This window comes from Sciurus vulgaris, assembly GCF_902686455.1.
Source record: "Sciurus vulgaris genome assembly, chromosome: 1".
In the NCBI taxonomy this organism is placed as follows: domain Eukaryota; kingdom Metazoa; phylum Chordata; class Mammalia; order Rodentia; family Sciuridae; genus Sciurus; species Sciurus vulgaris.
Genome location: NC_136461.1, coordinates 187,220,078 through 187,238,201, shown reverse-complemented (window position 1 = coordinate 187,238,201; position 18,124 = coordinate 187,220,078). Strand labels below are relative to the sequence as shown.

Genomic DNA, 18,124 nt, shown 5'->3' with positions numbered 1-18,124 from the left:
TTAGATCTTTTCTCAAGGAAAGAACAAGCCTTTCCAAGTAATGTTAAAAGTATGCTTAGAAAGTAATAATTTGTTTTAAAAATAGATTCCAATACAGCCTCTCTAACTTTTAACAGCATCTCTGAAATCAGAGCAAAAGGAAAAAGCACACACATTACAAGATCTTTGGTTGAGATACATCAACCCCATGCATCTGTCTGGGAGGAAATTTACTTACTAAAAGTGGAACTTGACTGAAAGAAGCAATTGAGAGATCTTTGAGCTATAGGCCTGGATGAAGAAAAATTCCCAGCATAAAAGTCAATTAGGAGAACCATTTGTATTCTTTTACTTTCTATAGACCTGTTAGAAACATTTTATAGACTTTCGTTTTCTAGTATGAATACTGTATTTTTATACAACTATGATAACACATACTGTCCTCGTAGTCAAAACTCTCTTGGATATAACAGGTTGAAGGACAGAATAGGTAGATAACAGCTGATGTAAAAATAATGAGTGTTCGACAAAAAAGTGGCCACTGACACTAAACTATTTGACATGGTAGTAAAATTCCCATAATTAAAACAGGAATGCAGACTTGGACAGAGAGTTCTTATAGGAAAAAAAAAAAAAAAAAAAAAAAAAAACCTAGGGATCACACAGATTTATGTTCTTGAGTTTTTTTCAACCAACTCAAGCAAGTGGTAGAAGATATGCCTTCTAAGTTCAGCAGAGTCAAATGAAATAAATTCAGGCATTGCACGTTGGGCTAAAAATTTTACACATTAGTGATATTCAGGTAAGAGGGGAGAGGCTCAACATATAATAAGTGGACAGCAGGACAGAAGGAAATTATCCACCTGTCTACTATCAGTCACTAAACATATAAGAATTCAATGCATTTTGATGACATAAATAAAGGAAACCAAATAAGAATACCATGTAATTCAAGGAATAAAGCTTAAACTCAAATTTAGAGAAGAAATTAACAAACATTTCTCAAATCAAACTGTTAGGAACTATCCATTATCCTTAGTAGAAAGGAAAATGAGGACTTAAAAAACTGAAAGTACAGCAGAATGTTATTTAAAAAAAGATGAATTTAAAACATCATAGGATGAAATGAAATGAGAGATAAATGTGAAAAGGAAAGGTTGAAATCAAACCTGTGGCTAAAGCGGACACTAAATATATAATGAAGAAATTTTATAAAGAAAAAAGTTATTTTGTATAAAATCTAATCTGTGACATCTGAAATAAACTTATTTAGAGACATAATTGATATTATAAAAGATAAGAGATTGTCATTTGCTAGTAAATAGTAAAAATAAGTGTTATGTAATATTATCCTATGATTTTTAAATTATAAACTTAAAGTTAAAATATAATTCAAACAAAGAGACCAAAAAATAGCTTAAGTTTACATAAACATTTAAAAGAATGTCTCACTTTTATTCAAGAATAAATGGCATAAATTATAATGAAAAATTGTGATTAAAAACTACATTTATTCAACTTTCCTATTGGGTGTAAGTATAAAATATTTAAATGTGATATGCTTTAAGCCTTAAGATTCTCTTTTATATTGGTGATATGTCATGCTACAAAGGAATAATGTGAGAAGCAAATGACATTAAAAAGTAGAGTGTGTTGCTCAGCAAAAGTTGGTTTATTATGTGTAATGATGAGTGTTTTATTATTGTTATTATGTTTACAATTGTTATTACTATCATTATTGATTTTTAGAAGATCTCTGTACTGATCTCTGTTGATCCATTTTTTCCCTGATCTTTCAACATGATCAAGTGTTTTAAATATGTTAATCTCCACTGGAAAGTGAGAAGGATTCCCATTATCCTAATCAGGAATAAAATGAAAAGAAATAATCTTCTAAAGTTGTATTATACATGGGCATTTATATAGTCTTCAGTTTGTAAGTTCCTGAAAACTATAGCAAGAAGCACTGGAAGTTTTCCATAACAGCTACACAAAGAGTAAGGGGCTTCATTGCAGCACAGAAAGAGGAAGGTCATTTGATGACTATTTTGGAGAGAAGCAAATTGAGTATTTAGTTTTATTCCTATACTTTAGAATTTTTGAGCAAATCCAAAAAACAGATTTATTCCCATTAATGCCACACAACATAGGACACAAGTATGTTAAAGCTACTCTTTTCCAACACATTTTCCTCAAAAATAACTACAGTGTATTTTTGAGCATGAATAGTTCATATGCAAATATCCCCAGCCAGTGCACTATGCTGAGTTGATTGTGTATTGTTTACTATGCCCTCTCAACCTCCCATTAAACTTGTGCTCTAGTGTGTAATATAGTATGGTCCATGATGTTAATAAAGGCAAATGCTTCACTACAGGACCTTCAAGTGAAACAAGGAAGAGCTTCCTGCTGTTGAAGAGCAAGATTTTGGGCTGGTGAAGACATCTATAGAAGAAATGGTGTAGTACTCAGAAGATCAGCATCAGCTGATGATTAGGGATTAGTTGATAAAAATCCCTTGGCAATAGGGAACTCATAATAAAGACTCAAGTACACTGAGATGCTAAAAATGTGTGTGATCAGTAGTTGGAAGAAACAACTGAAAGAAGCTCACAATGGCTATAGAAATAGTGAAGAGTTGCAGAAAAATCTAAATCACCTCAATGGAAACGAGGTTATGATGACCCTGAGCTGATGTGAGTCCCATTTTCAAAAACACAATCACTACCATCAATAATATGTGTTCTGCCCCACTCCGGTTCCTATAAAGGGAGACTGCACCCTCCCCCGGCGCTCTCTGCTCCTCCCCGTTCGACAGACAGCCGCATCTTCTCAACTCCTGCAGTGCCAGCCGCGTCCCTGAGACACGATGGTGAAGGTCGGAGTGAACGGATTTGGCCGTATTGGGCACCTGGTCACCAGGGCTGCTTTCAACTCTGGCAAAGTGGATATTGTTGCCATCAATGACCCCTTCATTGACCTCAACTACATGGTTTACATGTTCCAGTATTATTCTACCCATGGTAAATTCCATGGCACAGTCAAGGCTGAGAATGGGAAGCTTGTCATCAACGGAAAGTCCATCTCCATCTTCCAGGAGCGAGATCCCGCCAACATCAAATGGGGTGATGCTGGTGCTGAATATGTTGTGGAGTCCACTGGTGTCTTCACTACCATGGAGAAAAGGCCGGGGCTCATTTGAAGGGCGGTGCCAAAAGGGTCATCATCTCTGCCCCTTCTGCTGATGCCCCCATGTTTGTGATGGGCGTGAACCATGAGAAGTATGACAATTCTCTCAAGATCGTCAGCAATGCCTCCTGTACCACCAACTGCTTAGCTCCCCTGGCCAAGGTCATCCATGACAACTTTGGCATTGTGGAAGGACTCATGACTACAGTCCATGCCATCACTGCTACTCAGAAGACTGTGGATGGCCCTTCTGGGAAACTGTGGCGTGATGGCCATGGGGCTGCCCAGAATATCATCCCTGCATCCACTGGAGCTGCCAAGGCTGTAGGCAAGGTCATCCCTGAACTGAATGGGAAGCTCACTGGCATGGCTTTCCGTGTGCCCACCCCCAATGTGTCAGTTGTGGATCTGACCTGTCACCTGGAGAAAGCTGCCAAATACGATGACATCAAGAAGGTGGTGAAGCAGGCCCCCCTCAAGGGCATCCTGGGCTACACAGAGGACCAGGTTGTCTCCTGCGACTTCAACAGTGATACCCCTCTTCCACCTTCGATGCTGGGGCCGGCATTGCCCTCAAGACCACTTTGTCAAGCTCATTTCTTGGTATGACAATGAATTTGGCTACAGCAACAGGGTGGTGGACCTTATGGTTCACATGGCCTCCAAGGAGTAAGAGCCCCTGGACCATCTGCCCCAGCAAGAACACAGAGGAAGAGAGAGGCCCTCAGCTGGGGAATCCCTGCCCCTAACTCAGTCCCTCAACACACTGAGAATCTCCCCTTCTCCCAATTTCCATCCCAGATCCCCTGAAGAAGGGGAGGGGCTTAGGGAGCCCTACTGTCACATACCATCAATAAAGTTCACTGTACCCAAAAAAAAAAAAAAAAAAAATATGTGTTCTAGGAGCAGGGAGATAAAAAGGTCCTGCTATCAGATAGCAATGATCCAACCTGATCAACAAATGAAAAACAACTGCAGAACAAATGCAGAGAGAAAATCTGGGAATGTGGAAAATATAAGAAGTAGAATGTAGCCCTAATCAGTAGAGCAAATCTTAGACCTTATCTGTTTGAAAGTTTTTCACATTATCCTAGTGCGATCAGAAATGAAAATACATGTTAGAAATTCATTACTTATAAAAATTTAATTTATTGCCCATGTTATGCTTAAATTGTATAAGTAAATGCTTCAAGTTTTATTTAATGCAATAGCTTCATTTTTAATTAGTTGTTCTCCTGTTCTGTCTTTATATTTCAATTTATATCCTATCTTAATATTTCTTATAAATATGGGATGATCAACATTTCCATGGCTATAATAGATGAACAGAAAAGTTCTAGTGCTGTCGACAATTCAGGAAGTTATTTTAACAATACTTCTTTCCCCCTATTTGTTGCATGTCATAGCAATTCAATGGAATTATGGAGAAGCTTTCCTTCAATCCTAGATGTCTCAAAATTTCTCAGCTACAAAAATTTTGTCACGGTTCTTATACCATGCATTATAGCCCGAGTCTATTTTTTTTTTTTTAGACTATGAATAGAGTGTTCAGTGGAACAACATGAGATTGACTTCCACATATGTATACTTTCCTTCTTAGAGTTACTGAATATTAACAATCTTTGTGGGATTTAGATGGAAAAGCAAACTAGCATGGAATCCTAAAAGAGGCCTATTTTGCAAAATTATAGAGACAGTGAAAAGATTAGTGGTTGCTAGGTGTTGGTGTTGGTATGGAAGAGAGGAGGGATGAATAAGAGGAGCTCAGGAGATTTTTAGGAAAAGGAAACATCTGAGTAATACTATAATTATAATTATTATGATATTGCACATCTGGCAAAATTCACAGAACTGAGCAACACAGAGAATGAACCTAAATATAAACCACAAATTTTAGTTAAGAAAAATCTATCAATATATTGGTTAAATAATTATAATAAATGACCTGCAATGATGGAAGATGTTAACAATAGGGAAACCCGTGAAGGGGCAGAAGATGTATATAAAAACTCATGGATCTATATATATTCAATTTTTCCAAAAGTCTAAGCAGTTCTAAGAAATAAAATCTATTAATCAGAGGATGGAGGAGTAGGAGGGAGAAAGAGAAGCAGAGCTCTTTCACTAAAACAGGGATATTAATTCAGTAAACTATCTACATTACTCACAGTTATTCAAATACTGCTTAGAAACCAGATTTGAAAGGGCTCACCTCCCTTCAGAAGCTGATTAACTTACTTTTCAACATATCTGATCATTTATGCTTTATTTTCCCCTTGGCTTATTAGTATGGTGTATATGGTAAAGTTTCTGGAAAATTCCCTTTGAACTATCTAGTGCAGCAGTACATAACTCAATGCATGACCTTCTCAGAGAGGCAAACTCCTCTTAGACTATGTAAATTTGCTCTTTCTCAAATTTTCCCCAAGCAGAAATTATAGAAGTGCTTATGTTGCAAAATGATCCTTTACATTCAAAATAAATATATTTTAAATGTTAACCCCAAAATGTACCTAAGTAAATAGGTGCTAAAGTTTTGGTTCATAAATTAGAAATTGAGTTTGGCATTTGATGAATGAGGTAAAATTGAAGGCACAAGAAAAAACAATTTTGATAGAAGGATGCATTATAGTGAACATCACGCTTTAAGTCCACATTCTATTATTGCTCATCCTCTTTTATCATCAATAAAGAAGTCAGGATTAAGCATTCATTCTGAAACTGTGAATGACTGTTCCCAAGATTGTAACATATTTGTAAACCTTACATAGTCTTGTGATAGCATGGTATTATATTTTTTGGCAAGTGAGTAATTTTAGCTCTACCTAAATTCTACTCTCATATTCAATAATAATTTAGACAAGTAAGAAAGAGAATTAGTTCTTCAAGTCTCTAATGAATAATTAATTTTCTATATAACAAGATAAACTACTTTTTTGTTAGTTCATTAATTACATCTCAATCTTCCCTAGGTTTAATAAAATATATACTTAAATTTCATATTTCTGGAATTAGTTCAAACTTGAGTTGAACTTTTCAGTTAAAACTTAAAGGAAAGCACTCAACTCATTAAAGTTCTAGTAAAAAGGATGTATTTTTGGAAGTCCATCAAAGAAAAGATTGATATTTTTAGATTTCTGATTTGGTAAGATCATAAAGCATCTTAGAGCATAGGTTACTGTAAAAAAATTCATTATCAAGTAGCATTAAACAAAAATATAAATGAAATATTTAATATGGAAAATTTAATATGAGGCTGTATATTCTTTTATAAAATATAAAATTCGATTCCAGAAACATGTTCATTTGAAACTTTGTTTTGCAGGTGATTCCAATTTTAATTGATTAATTTCCTTATTGGTCTTATTATTAATTCCTCATTACCATTACTCTCCATTCTATTATGTGTAGAAAAAACTGCATTAGTAAGTGATTTACTAATAGGCTCTTAGTAATAAAATCACAGTTAAATGCATTATCTTTCCCTTATTGGTGTTTAAAAATATTTCAGATTCTTCTAAATATAAGCAGAATCTAGAACGGAGGTTCTAAGTAATTCTCAGAGACATAAATTTGAATTCTGATGCTAGGTTATGATAGACTACGTTTGTAAGGTCAGGAATGTGTTACAAGTTAGGGAACATAAAACCAGAGCATTATCTGTCCAATATTATACTTACACTTTCATTTGCTATGTACAATTTACATTCCATTAAATTTATTTAGAGTAAATGTAAGAGAGAAACCTACTTAACATTTTTCTCATTTGTTTGATAACATTATTTATATATTCATATATAAAATATGTTCATACATATTCATAAAGGTGATAATACATAATGAGATAAAAAGATCTTGATTAAAAATGCTTATAAATTATGGAACATCAAGGATTGAGGAACTAATCTTTAATGTGAAAGTAACCAACTAAAGGAGACAAAAATCAAGCTGACTTGAATTTTTCAAGGCAGTAGGAAAGGCAGGAAGAAAACAGAAGATTGTTCTGAGAGAAAAATTAGATCCAAGACACTTAATTTGAAGGTAACTTCAAGACCTTTTGTAAAATCACAGTAGCCAAAGGATACCAGTATTTTAAAAAGTTTTTATTAGCGCATTCTAGTTATGCACAACGTTGGGGTTCTTTTTGCCATATCATACAAACCTGGCACAAAATTTGCTTCACTTCCTTTCCCAGTATTTCCCCTTTTCCTCCCCTCTTCTCTGCCTTGTTCTCTTTCCTCTACTCTCTTGATCCTCTTCGTATTTATTTATAGTTGTTGACATTAGTGCATTATAGATATACACAGAGGTGAAATTCACTATGGTATATTAATATATATACATAGTAATATGTGTTCAATTTTATTGCAATGTTCCTCACTTCCTATACCTCCTCCTTCCAGCTCTATCCCCTACCTCTGCTGCACTGAGCTCCCTTCCATTTTCATGGAATCCATTCCCTATTTTCCCCTCTTTTTTGCTATAGCTTCTGCATAGGAGTGACAATGTTTGACCACTGACTTTCTGAGTCTGGTTTCTTTTACTTATCAGATTTTTAAAGAAATTCCTAATAAGAAAATAAACCAAACCAAACCAAACCAAAACCAGCAGCTACAGTAAAACTCCTATGATAAATTACAGAAGTCAAATAATTAATCTAAATATTAACATTTGAACAAACTTAGGTAGTTACATAGTCATGACCTGACAACTAGATAAAAATGTTGTAAACTATGTTAAAACAAAATGGTATAAGCAAGGAAAATTGCTAAGTTAGGTGAAAGTGATGTGAACATATAAGATAAAAATATCATTTATTATTGAAGGATTGAGATGTTAACAAAGGAAAATCTACTCATTGCAAAAGTAAATCAAAGTAGTAATTCAAAGAAAGACTGCTATCCCTATAATGTAAATGAATCTTTTAAGATTAATATATTCTTAGATAGACATTTAACCAGTAATTCAGTTTTACGTTCATTTTCCTTTTAATGTGAGAAAATAAAATTCATTATATAGAATTTTATTGTAGTCTTATGATAAAATTGCTTTTCCCATCATGTTTATTTACCCTGTCCCAGCTTTGTTATGAAAGCCTAGAAGAATATTCACTTAATAATAAAATTAGTAATTTTTAAATGGTGGAACTAGGGATGAATTGCAGATTACTTGATTCTTATACTGCTTCTACTTTTTAACATAAAGCATATAACTATAAATTTAAAATATAAGGCTATTTGTTCTTAAAAATAATAATCTGAATTATAAAACTTTCCATTTTTATACTCTTAATCAGTTAAGTAGTATAAAATGGAATGACCTTTTGATAATGTGAAAAATGTTAACAGGAAGTAATGAGGTAGAGAGGAACAATTATACTTTAAAAATACTTGACACTTAAGACGATGTTTTTTCAAATTTCCTAATTCAAATTGAATCCATTTTATGATGCATCAATTATTAGACTATCTGTTATACCATGGAGTCTTGCTAAGTCAGGGGAAAGAGGTGTGCATATGCAAAAAAAAAAAAAACAGATAATATCACTTATAATTGAATAATTAGCATATCTATAAAAGAAAACTTATTATCTAGTTTCTAATGATTAAATTATGTGCCTGTTCCAAATCACAGGATTTTTTTAACCTCTCTTTATATGTCTATTAATATTGTCAGATTTGTTCATGTTCCTAGTATTTTCAAAAGATGTATTTTTTGAGATTTTAATCAACTATTTTTTGCCTTTTTCAAATGATCATTTTTCTTTGAAGGGAGAGATTATTTCTTATTATCTCTATTCATTTTGCATTATGTGGTTTATTTTTTCTCTCTTGCAAGATAAATATATTGGAGGTCAGGAATTCCTTTTAGAATTTAGCATGCTAAAGATTTTACTTATGGTGATCTCTTTTTAGTGCGTTTAATAACAAAGTATCCACATTTGTATTTAACCAAAAATCATTTAGGATATTATAAAAATAACTGAGTTGTAGGAATTGTAGGAAAAACTGAGGTTAAAATTAAGTTATCAAATATTACATGACTAGCTTAGACAAAATGTTTCCATATTGTGTACATGTATGAACATTAAACAATGAATTCCAATGTTGTATATAACCATAATGCACCAATGAAAGGAAAATGAAGAAAAAAATCTTTTGAAAACATACATTTCCTGTTATAAGATTTGAGATCCAATCATTTTTATTCGTAATATTGGGTAAGTAAATAGAATCAAGAATTTACCCTACTCCTCCTGGAAGAACTGAACTTTTAACAAAATAACCAGATAGAGTTTCTCATTAGAAGATGATGAACTCAACTACTATGTATGACTATAGAACACTAAATTTAAAAAAAAAAAGAAATGGAATGGAAACATCTTCAATTTATAATTATTAGCCCACATGCCTGTGATCCCAGTTACTGGGGAAGCTGATGCAAGAGAATCCAAGTTTGAGGTCAGACTCAGCAGCTTAGCAAGACCCTATCCTAAAATAAAAAAGAGGAAGGGCTGAAGATGTGGCTTGACCAAATGCCTGTGGGCTCCATCCCTAGTTCCATCCCTAGTACCATCCCCAGTATAATTCTTTTGATATAAAATATATATACATATGTATATAATTTGAATGAATATATATCAATGAATCTGGGCAAGTACTGTCAACGTGCCCTAACACTGTAAAGATCTTGTCACAAAATAAAAATAAAATGGGCTGGAGATGAAGCTGATTGGCAGAGTATCCTTGGGTTCAGTTCCCATTATCACAAAATAAGAAAATAGATAGTCAATAGGAAAACCACCTTTTAAAAAAAAATTCAAAGATAAAAATATATGGAAAAAGTAATGGGAATCTTAAAAGAGAGATAAGTCACATAATTTGAAACTTGGTTCAAAGAATAAAAGAAACAGAAACACTAAGAGGATTGAAAACATTTATCACATTTGAAAAATGATATATTAAATAAATGACATTATTAAGGGATTATTATTGAATTTAAAAGTGAAATAGTGTTGTCCTTACATTTAAAATAATCTTTTCATTTAGAGATACATATAAAAAAATTTATGCAGGAAATAATCTCGAGTCTGGAATTTATCTCACAGTAGTGAAGACCTTGTGGTATTTTCATTGATGTGATAGATTTGCCATCATTGAGGGCTAATAGAGGTTAATTTTACCATTTTTTTCTAATATATGTTTGATATTTTCCATATTAAAAGGTAAGATCAAAATAGATAAATACATGACAGGAAAAAAAGTCTGTAAATTTGTTTTAAGTATTTTCATATAGGAAACATATACATACATGTTTCTCAGTAGAGAATAAAAAATAAATATATTTGTAATTATTAAATTATGATTAGAAAATATGATTTGTGAAATGTCTACCTTTTGAAAGTTACTGATTGTTCCTGGAATACTCTAAAAAAATCTGCCTCTTGCATCAAATATATTAATTTAGCTTTGACTAAAATCTGGTTTACTTGTTCATTTATTTATTGGTTGGTTATTGTCACTCTTTCACCTGAGATCATAGGTTTTATAAATGACATGTCAGAATTTACTCACCATTTTTTTTTTTTTTTTACTCCATGGCAGTGATGGTTTTTGCTTAATAGTTTAAGTGGTTTTATTAATACAGAGTACTGTAGAAAGGATACCAACTGGCAAAAACTTTTTTTTTTGAAGTCATAACATCATGTTTATTTTATTTTAATTAAAACAAAGGAAAAAAATAATTGCTAAAATTATAAAATATCTCTTGCAGAGCAGTAATTATTTAATAGGTGACATACATCAACTTATGGATTCAAGAATCCAGTGATCTCATTTAATTTCCTGCTATTTTCAAGTATGACATAGCACTAGAAACATACACATACACATTTTTTTCCCAAAATGTGTCATCATTATTTAGTTTACAAGTCACACACAGAAATGCATACACACATATACAATTTTTCTTTTTGACATACATAGGATCACACTTTACGGTATTTTGTAAATTGCTTTTCCCTTTCAACAATGTTTTATTTTTTTATATTAAGTATTGTTACACTATATAATTTTAATGATTCCATAGTAAACCACTATGTAGTGGTATTATAATAATATTTGACTAGTCACCTATTGCTCTATTTGGGTTTCCAATTTATTATTATATAAATATGCTGCACTAAATATTCTGGTAGCTGACTTGTGTGCAACTTATAACTACTTCTTTTTTTCTTTGAAGATTCAAGATATTTTATTAACAGCTACTACAAACAGTAAGATAGCTCCATTAGATTACCAAGTACAAAATCAACATATAAAAATCAGTAGTTTACATATATTCAAACAATCCTTTGGAAGATTTAATGGAAGAAAAGATTTCATTATAATGTAACAAAAAATATATTAATATGTTTGTCAATAAAAATGTGAGGGCTGGGGATATAGCTCAGTTGATAGAAGGCTTGCCTCATAAGCACAAGGCCCTGGGTTCAATTCCTAGCACCACAGGAAAAAAAAAAAATAGTGAGACCTATTAAAAATAAAAATTAAATACCACTGAAGCCAAAGAATAGCCTTTCTACAAATAGAAGGACCATATTATTGTGTAAGTTAATTTGTAAATTTAACAAAACCTCAATGAAACTTAACAGTTTTAAGCTATATCACCTGATGCTAAATTTAGTGAAACAAACAAACAAACATAGAAGTGGGACCAGCACTAAAACACATTAAGGCATTTTTAAAAGCCTAAATAATTTAAGAGTATCATACTGGTCTATTAGCAAAACAGAAAGTCCTAAAGTAAGTACACTCAGAAATTGAATGTATGAAGAAGACATCATCTCAAATCAGTGGGAAAGAGATGTAGTCAATAAATGTTACAGGGATAAGTAAAGTAATATCCCTGCCTTACCTCATATACTATGATAAAGTCCATATGTACCAATGATATTTTTTAAATAATACAACCATTAAATAGTAATAAGAAAACTTGAAATATTTTTCTTCACAAATCTGGAGTTAGCAAGAACTATCTAAATTTTCATGACTTAAAATCCCCAACTCATAAATTATTTCACTGGTACTTTTTGTTACATAAAAATCAATTTTTAATGGAAAGAAGCATCATAAACAAACTTTTTTAAAAAAGACAACTAAGGGAGATATTTACAGCTCATATCACAAAGAGCTAATCATCCTAACATGTAGATTGATAAAATCATAACCCTTCCTTTCAAAACATAGAAAAATTTTGATTGATGAGTTTAGGCCATTAACATTCAGGGTTATTATTGAAATATGATTTGTATTCTAGTCATTGTGGTTTATTTTTTATTTTTAACTTGACTTGGTTTCTCCTTTGATTGGCTTTTCCTTTAGTGTAGTTCTTCCCTTTGCTGACCTACATTATTATTTTTCATTTCCTCCTCATGGAATATTTTGCTGAGAATGCTCTGTAGCACAGGCTTTCTGTTTGTAAATTCTTTTAACTTTTGTTTGTCATGGAAGAATTTTATTTCATTTTCAAATCTGAAGTTTGGTTTTGCTGGGTATAAGATTCTTGGTTGGCAACCATGCTCTTTCAGAGCTTGAAATATGTTGTTCCAGGCCCTTCTAGCTTTTAGGGTCTGGGCTGAGAAATCTGGTTTCCCCCTCAATATAATCTGATGCTTTTTTCTCAAACTCTTTAAAATTCTACCTTTATTTTGGATGTTAGGCATTTTCATTATAACAGGCCTTGGTGTGGATCTGTTATGATTTTGTGCATTTGGTGTTCTGTAAGCCTCTTGTATTTGATTTTCCATTTCATTTTTCAGGTTTGGGAAATTTTCTGATATTATGTCATTGAATAGGTTGTTCATTCCTTTGGTTTGTATCTCTGTGCCTTCCTCAATCCTGATAATTCTTAAATTTGGTCTTTTCATTATGTCCCATAGTTCTTGGAGATTCTGTTGATGATTTCTTACCATCTACTCTATTCGGTCAACTTTATTTTCAAGATTAAATATTTTGTCTTCATTGTCTGAGGTTCTGTCTTCCAAGTGATCTAGTCTGTTGGTGATGCTTTCCATTGAGTTTTTTATTTGGTTTATTGTTTCCTTCATTTCAAGGATTTCTGTTTGGTTTTGTTTTTTGTTTTTTTGAAAACCTCTATCTCTTTGTTGAAATGATCTTTTGCTTCCTGCAGTTGATCTTTCAACTGCTTATTGGAGTGATCATTCATTGCTTGCATTTGCTCTCTTATCTCATCCTTTGCTTCATGAATCATTTTAATCATGTATATTCTGAACTCCTTTTCTGATATTTCTTCTACCATACTGTCACTGGATTCTATTAATATAGAATCTAGGTTTAGAACGTTTTCTTCCCTTGTTTTGTCATGTTGTTCACATATTTTCCCCTCTAGCAGTACAGATCTGGGGTATTGCAGTTTCCCCCTACAGGCTTATAGTGACCCTATAGGTTTCCAAAACCTCTTCTTTAGCAGGGAGATCAATATTAGTCATGCCCAACACAGAAAATATGCAGCCAGAGTTTGGAAGCCAGAGAGGCCATCTTGAATTATCCTGGAGGCAGAAGCTGCCCATCTTTTTGTGGGGCCAATTCCATCTTGAAACACCTGCTGGAGACTGGAAGTTCTTTGTCAGGTACCTTTCATGCATCAGGCTACTGAAGACTGGGAGGTTTGAATACTATATGACTGTTAGAGTTTTAGATTTCTTGCCTCCTCTATGAAAAATTTTAAATTTTTAAAAATTTTTTCTCACTCTCTCTATTTTCCTATCATTCACCTGTTTCCTCAGAGTCTCTGTCTCCCTTTTCTCATGCTAACAACCAACTTCTTTTGATTACACTTTCACTCTTCCTACAATCTACTACTTCTTTATACTCTTTTTTTATTCCATTAACAATTACATCCTACATCCCTCCCTACCCTCTTTGTACACCATTAGAAATTGTGGACCTCATTGCAAATCTATTTGTTATACTGTAGATAATAATTGAACTCATCCTCTGTTTATTTTGACAATATTGTTAATGTCTTCATAGGGGCTATTTTGTTTAGGGCAAAATCTTTTAAAAATAAAAAGTTCTTGTTCTACAAAAATATGTTTTTATATATTTTCTAATTTTACTAAATTTATATAGAGAGCTCATAAATTAAATAATGGTCTCCATTCAGGAAAAATAAGATGACCTTAAGCAGTGCAATCAATAAGCTCTTCCAGTTCATGGTGTAGGTAATGAGAATTAGTAGTGCTCAAAGTGTATGAAGATTGCCTAGTCTTATTAAGTCTATGGTAACAATGTGTTGAAGAAAGCAAACAGGTGTGAGTACAAGTTCAAGGTGCTTGAGAGAGTATTAGCCAAAACACAGAGAAATAAGTGGGAAGAAGAGATCAGCTGGAGATAAGGGATGTGTGTGTGTGTGTGTGTGTGTGTGTGTGTGTGTGTATGCTATAAGATCCTGCACAAAAACTACTGAGTCCAAGAAATAGGTGAAGAACATTTGGACAAAATATGTAAACCACAGTATTTAACATCAAAGTACTCTGCAATAGTGAAGAGAAACAGTGCAAGGGAAACAATAGTCAACCTATGATTTTTCAAGTTTCATTTTGGTGCGAAAGTGAAACACGTTCAAGAGAAACTATTCTTAGTATTTTGTATTTTGATCTTTTCTCAGACTAGTAACAGATGACCCAATCTTTTAGAGTAGCAGCAAATCTCAGCTGCAAGTCAGCCATGAGATCAGGCTCTGCAGTGCTGTGTTGCCACCCTATGATGATCAGCAGAATAGGAGAAGTCAGTGTGTTTTTAATGTGGGATATTCTCAGTTTAGGGTGGGTTTCCAGGAATTGTCATCCCATTGAAGATTGAGGTACATCTCAATAAGTGTAATCTGATAAAAGAACAACTCAATAATTTGAGGTAGAAATTTTGAAGTCTTAAAAGTACATCATTTGACCTAGCTATTCCACTATTTGACTTATATCCAAAGGGCTTAAAATCAGCATATTACCGTGATGCAGCCACATCTTTGTTTATAGCAGCTCAATTCACAATAGCTAAACTATGGAACAAACCTAGATGCCCTTCAACAGATGAATGGATAAAGAAACTGTGGCACATATACACAATGGAATATTACTCAACCTTAAAGAAAAATGAAATTATAGCATTTGCAGGTAAATGGATGGAGTTGGAGAATATCATACTAAGCAAAATCAGCCAAATCCACAAATTCAAAGGCTGAATGTTTTCTCTGAGAAGCAGATGCTGATCCATAATGGGGGGGAGTAGGGAAAATGAAGGAACTTTGGATTGTGCAGAGGGTAGTGAGGGGAGGGGAGAGCATGTGGATGCTCTCCATAGATGGGAAGGCCTATGGAATGAGACGGACATTATTATACATGTATGATTACCCTACAGCTGTGACTCTGCACCATGTACAGCCAAAGGAATGAGAAGTGGTGCTCCCTCTATGTACAATGTGTCAAAATGCATTCTCCTGTCATGTATAACTAATTAGAACAAATTTAAAAATAACAAAGGAAAAAATAAAAATAAATAAAATATAAGAAGAAAAAAGTGCATCTCAGTATTTCAAAGTTATAAATAAACGATTTGGTTTTGATACACACAGGAAATGTTTTCGTGGACATGTGCTGAGTGTCTTCTCACATCTACCATCTTAGTAACTGTCCTCCTCCCTCCCTTCCATATCCTTTTACTAACTAGTCTTCATGAACCTGCATGTGAATGTGGTGAATGTTCTACAACTGCACCTGGGTACCTGTCATCTCACTTCCCTGATTTTTTATTGCTTCAGGTGTGCTTTTGTCCCAATGTGGTCAGATCACTAAAGGCCAATATGTATGAAATTGAGAGTTGAAGTTAAGACATCCTAGGTTCCGTTGACCTGGTTCTTTGAACAATGAAGATGAAATGTACTTGGGAAAAAGGAAACATGAAAACCTGTTTGTGGAAAGGGAAGGATGAAGCAAACATCACAAAGAAAGTGACAGAAAGTCTAAGATTTGGTTATCAACTTTCCTATTCATTGAGCAATTTCCCGAAACTATATTGTTTGAAATATACATCAAGCCTCATAATAAACTCACTGATTTTTTGGGGGGTAGGGTAATGGGGATGGAACTCAGAAACACTTTACCACTGAGCTGCATCCCCATTTATTTATTTATATTTTAATTTTGAGGAAAGTTCTCCATCAGTTGTGATGTTGGTCTGGAACATGCTATCCCTCCACCTCAACCTCTCCAATCTCCGGGGTTATAGGCATGAAACACTGTACCTGGCTATAAGCAAACTGATGTACTTTTAAGCCTTTCATTGTTTTCTGTTACTTGCAACTCAAGGAATTTAAGTTAAAACAGGATACCTCCATTTTTTTTTTTTTTTTTTTTTTAGTTAAACTATGGTTGCATCCTAAAATGATCTTGGTTAGAAGAAATCAGACTCGGAGGTATTTCTCATAGCTTATTTGCTTTAAAATTGTTATTCTTTTTTATTAATTTTTTATTAGTGCATTATGATCATACATACTAGTGAGAGGTTCATTGTTACATATTCATGCATGCAAATAATATAATTTGCTTCATTTTATTTCTTTTCTCCAGTAGTTGATTCATTTGCTTAAAAGACAAAATATTTTTAGGATTTAAAATCTTTTGAATTTACTATGCCACCTATTAACTTTTGGGTTCTTATCAAAGTTGTTGTTTTTGATAAATGGATTTGATATTCATTTCACTTTTATTTCAAGGAGAGATTCTAGCAACATTTAATAATGGCAACAGATCCATATTTAGGATGTGCTTTGAACTGCGTTGAACTTTGGTAGTTCTTTTATACACTATTCAGCTTTGTCCTTACCCATTCTCCAAATCCTTCCTAAATATTTTAGTGTATTATGAATTCAAATATGCTAAACTTTTTTTTTTCTTTATAATACTGGGGATTATACCCAGGGCCTCCATATGCTAGGCAATGCTCTACCACTAAACTGTACCCAGTCCAACTCAAGTACCTGGACCCTCTAATTTTGATGTTTCATATATATATATATGAAAATTATATATATTTTTATATTATATATATATTTGATGGTATATATAATTATATATAATTTTGATGTTATATATAAATATACATATATTTCATTGTCACTATAGCTATTATGAATAGTAGAATACTAACATTCTCAAAATTCCTATTTGCAGGAGCATAACAGCCACTTCCTGTAAGTATCCCAATGGCATGAAAGCACAATGAAGGCAGAAACCCTGGTCCCCCAGCTTATGATGTTGTCATTATGCTCTGGCATAGCAGAGGAGCAAACTGCACTTTTTGATGGCTGACAGATTATTTTCCACACACATATTAGAAAATAGAATTTCATGTGTATTATAAAGCAAAATTTCACGAATGCAGTCATTAATGATTTGTTGGGACTTTCATAAAAACAAACTTGTTTTCTCACAATTCTGGAATCCGTAAGTCTGAGATCAAAGATCAGCAGAGTTGGTTTTTATTTAAGTCCTCCCTCCTTGGCTTGTGATGCCTGTCTTCTTTTACTGACCTCACACAGTCCCCACACTTTGTGGGTTTTGTACTTATCTCCTCTTCTCATAAGGACATCAGTCAGATTGGACCAGGACACATCCTAAAGGCTTCACTTTAATTTATATATCACTATGATGGTCTTATGTTTACAGTTACATTTTGAGGCCCTGGAGATTTTGACTCTAATGTATAATTGAGTGGAGGGCAAAATAGACCTCATAACACAAGCTGCAAAAGAAAATTTCTTCTAATTATTATTGATCAATGAAGTGTGAGGAAAACAAAGAGACATCAACAAAAATACCTAAAATAATTCAAGGTTCTGTCTTTTAGTTCAACAGTTCTCAGATAATTCTACTAATGAT

The 18,124-nt window shown here is 33.1% G+C and overlaps 1 pseudogene across 1 annotated transcript; it reads left to right on the top strand.

Annotated features, from left to right (window-relative positions):
- The first annotated feature begins 2,758 nt into the window (after positions 1-2,758).
- Positions 2,759-4,039, top strand: LOC306668401 (glyceraldehyde-3-phosphate dehydrogenase-like; annotated as a pseudogene). The gene has a single exon. The product of its transcript is annotated as a glyceraldehyde-3-phosphate dehydrogenase-like (transcript).
- The last annotated feature ends 14,085 nt before the right edge of the window (positions 4,040-18,124 follow it).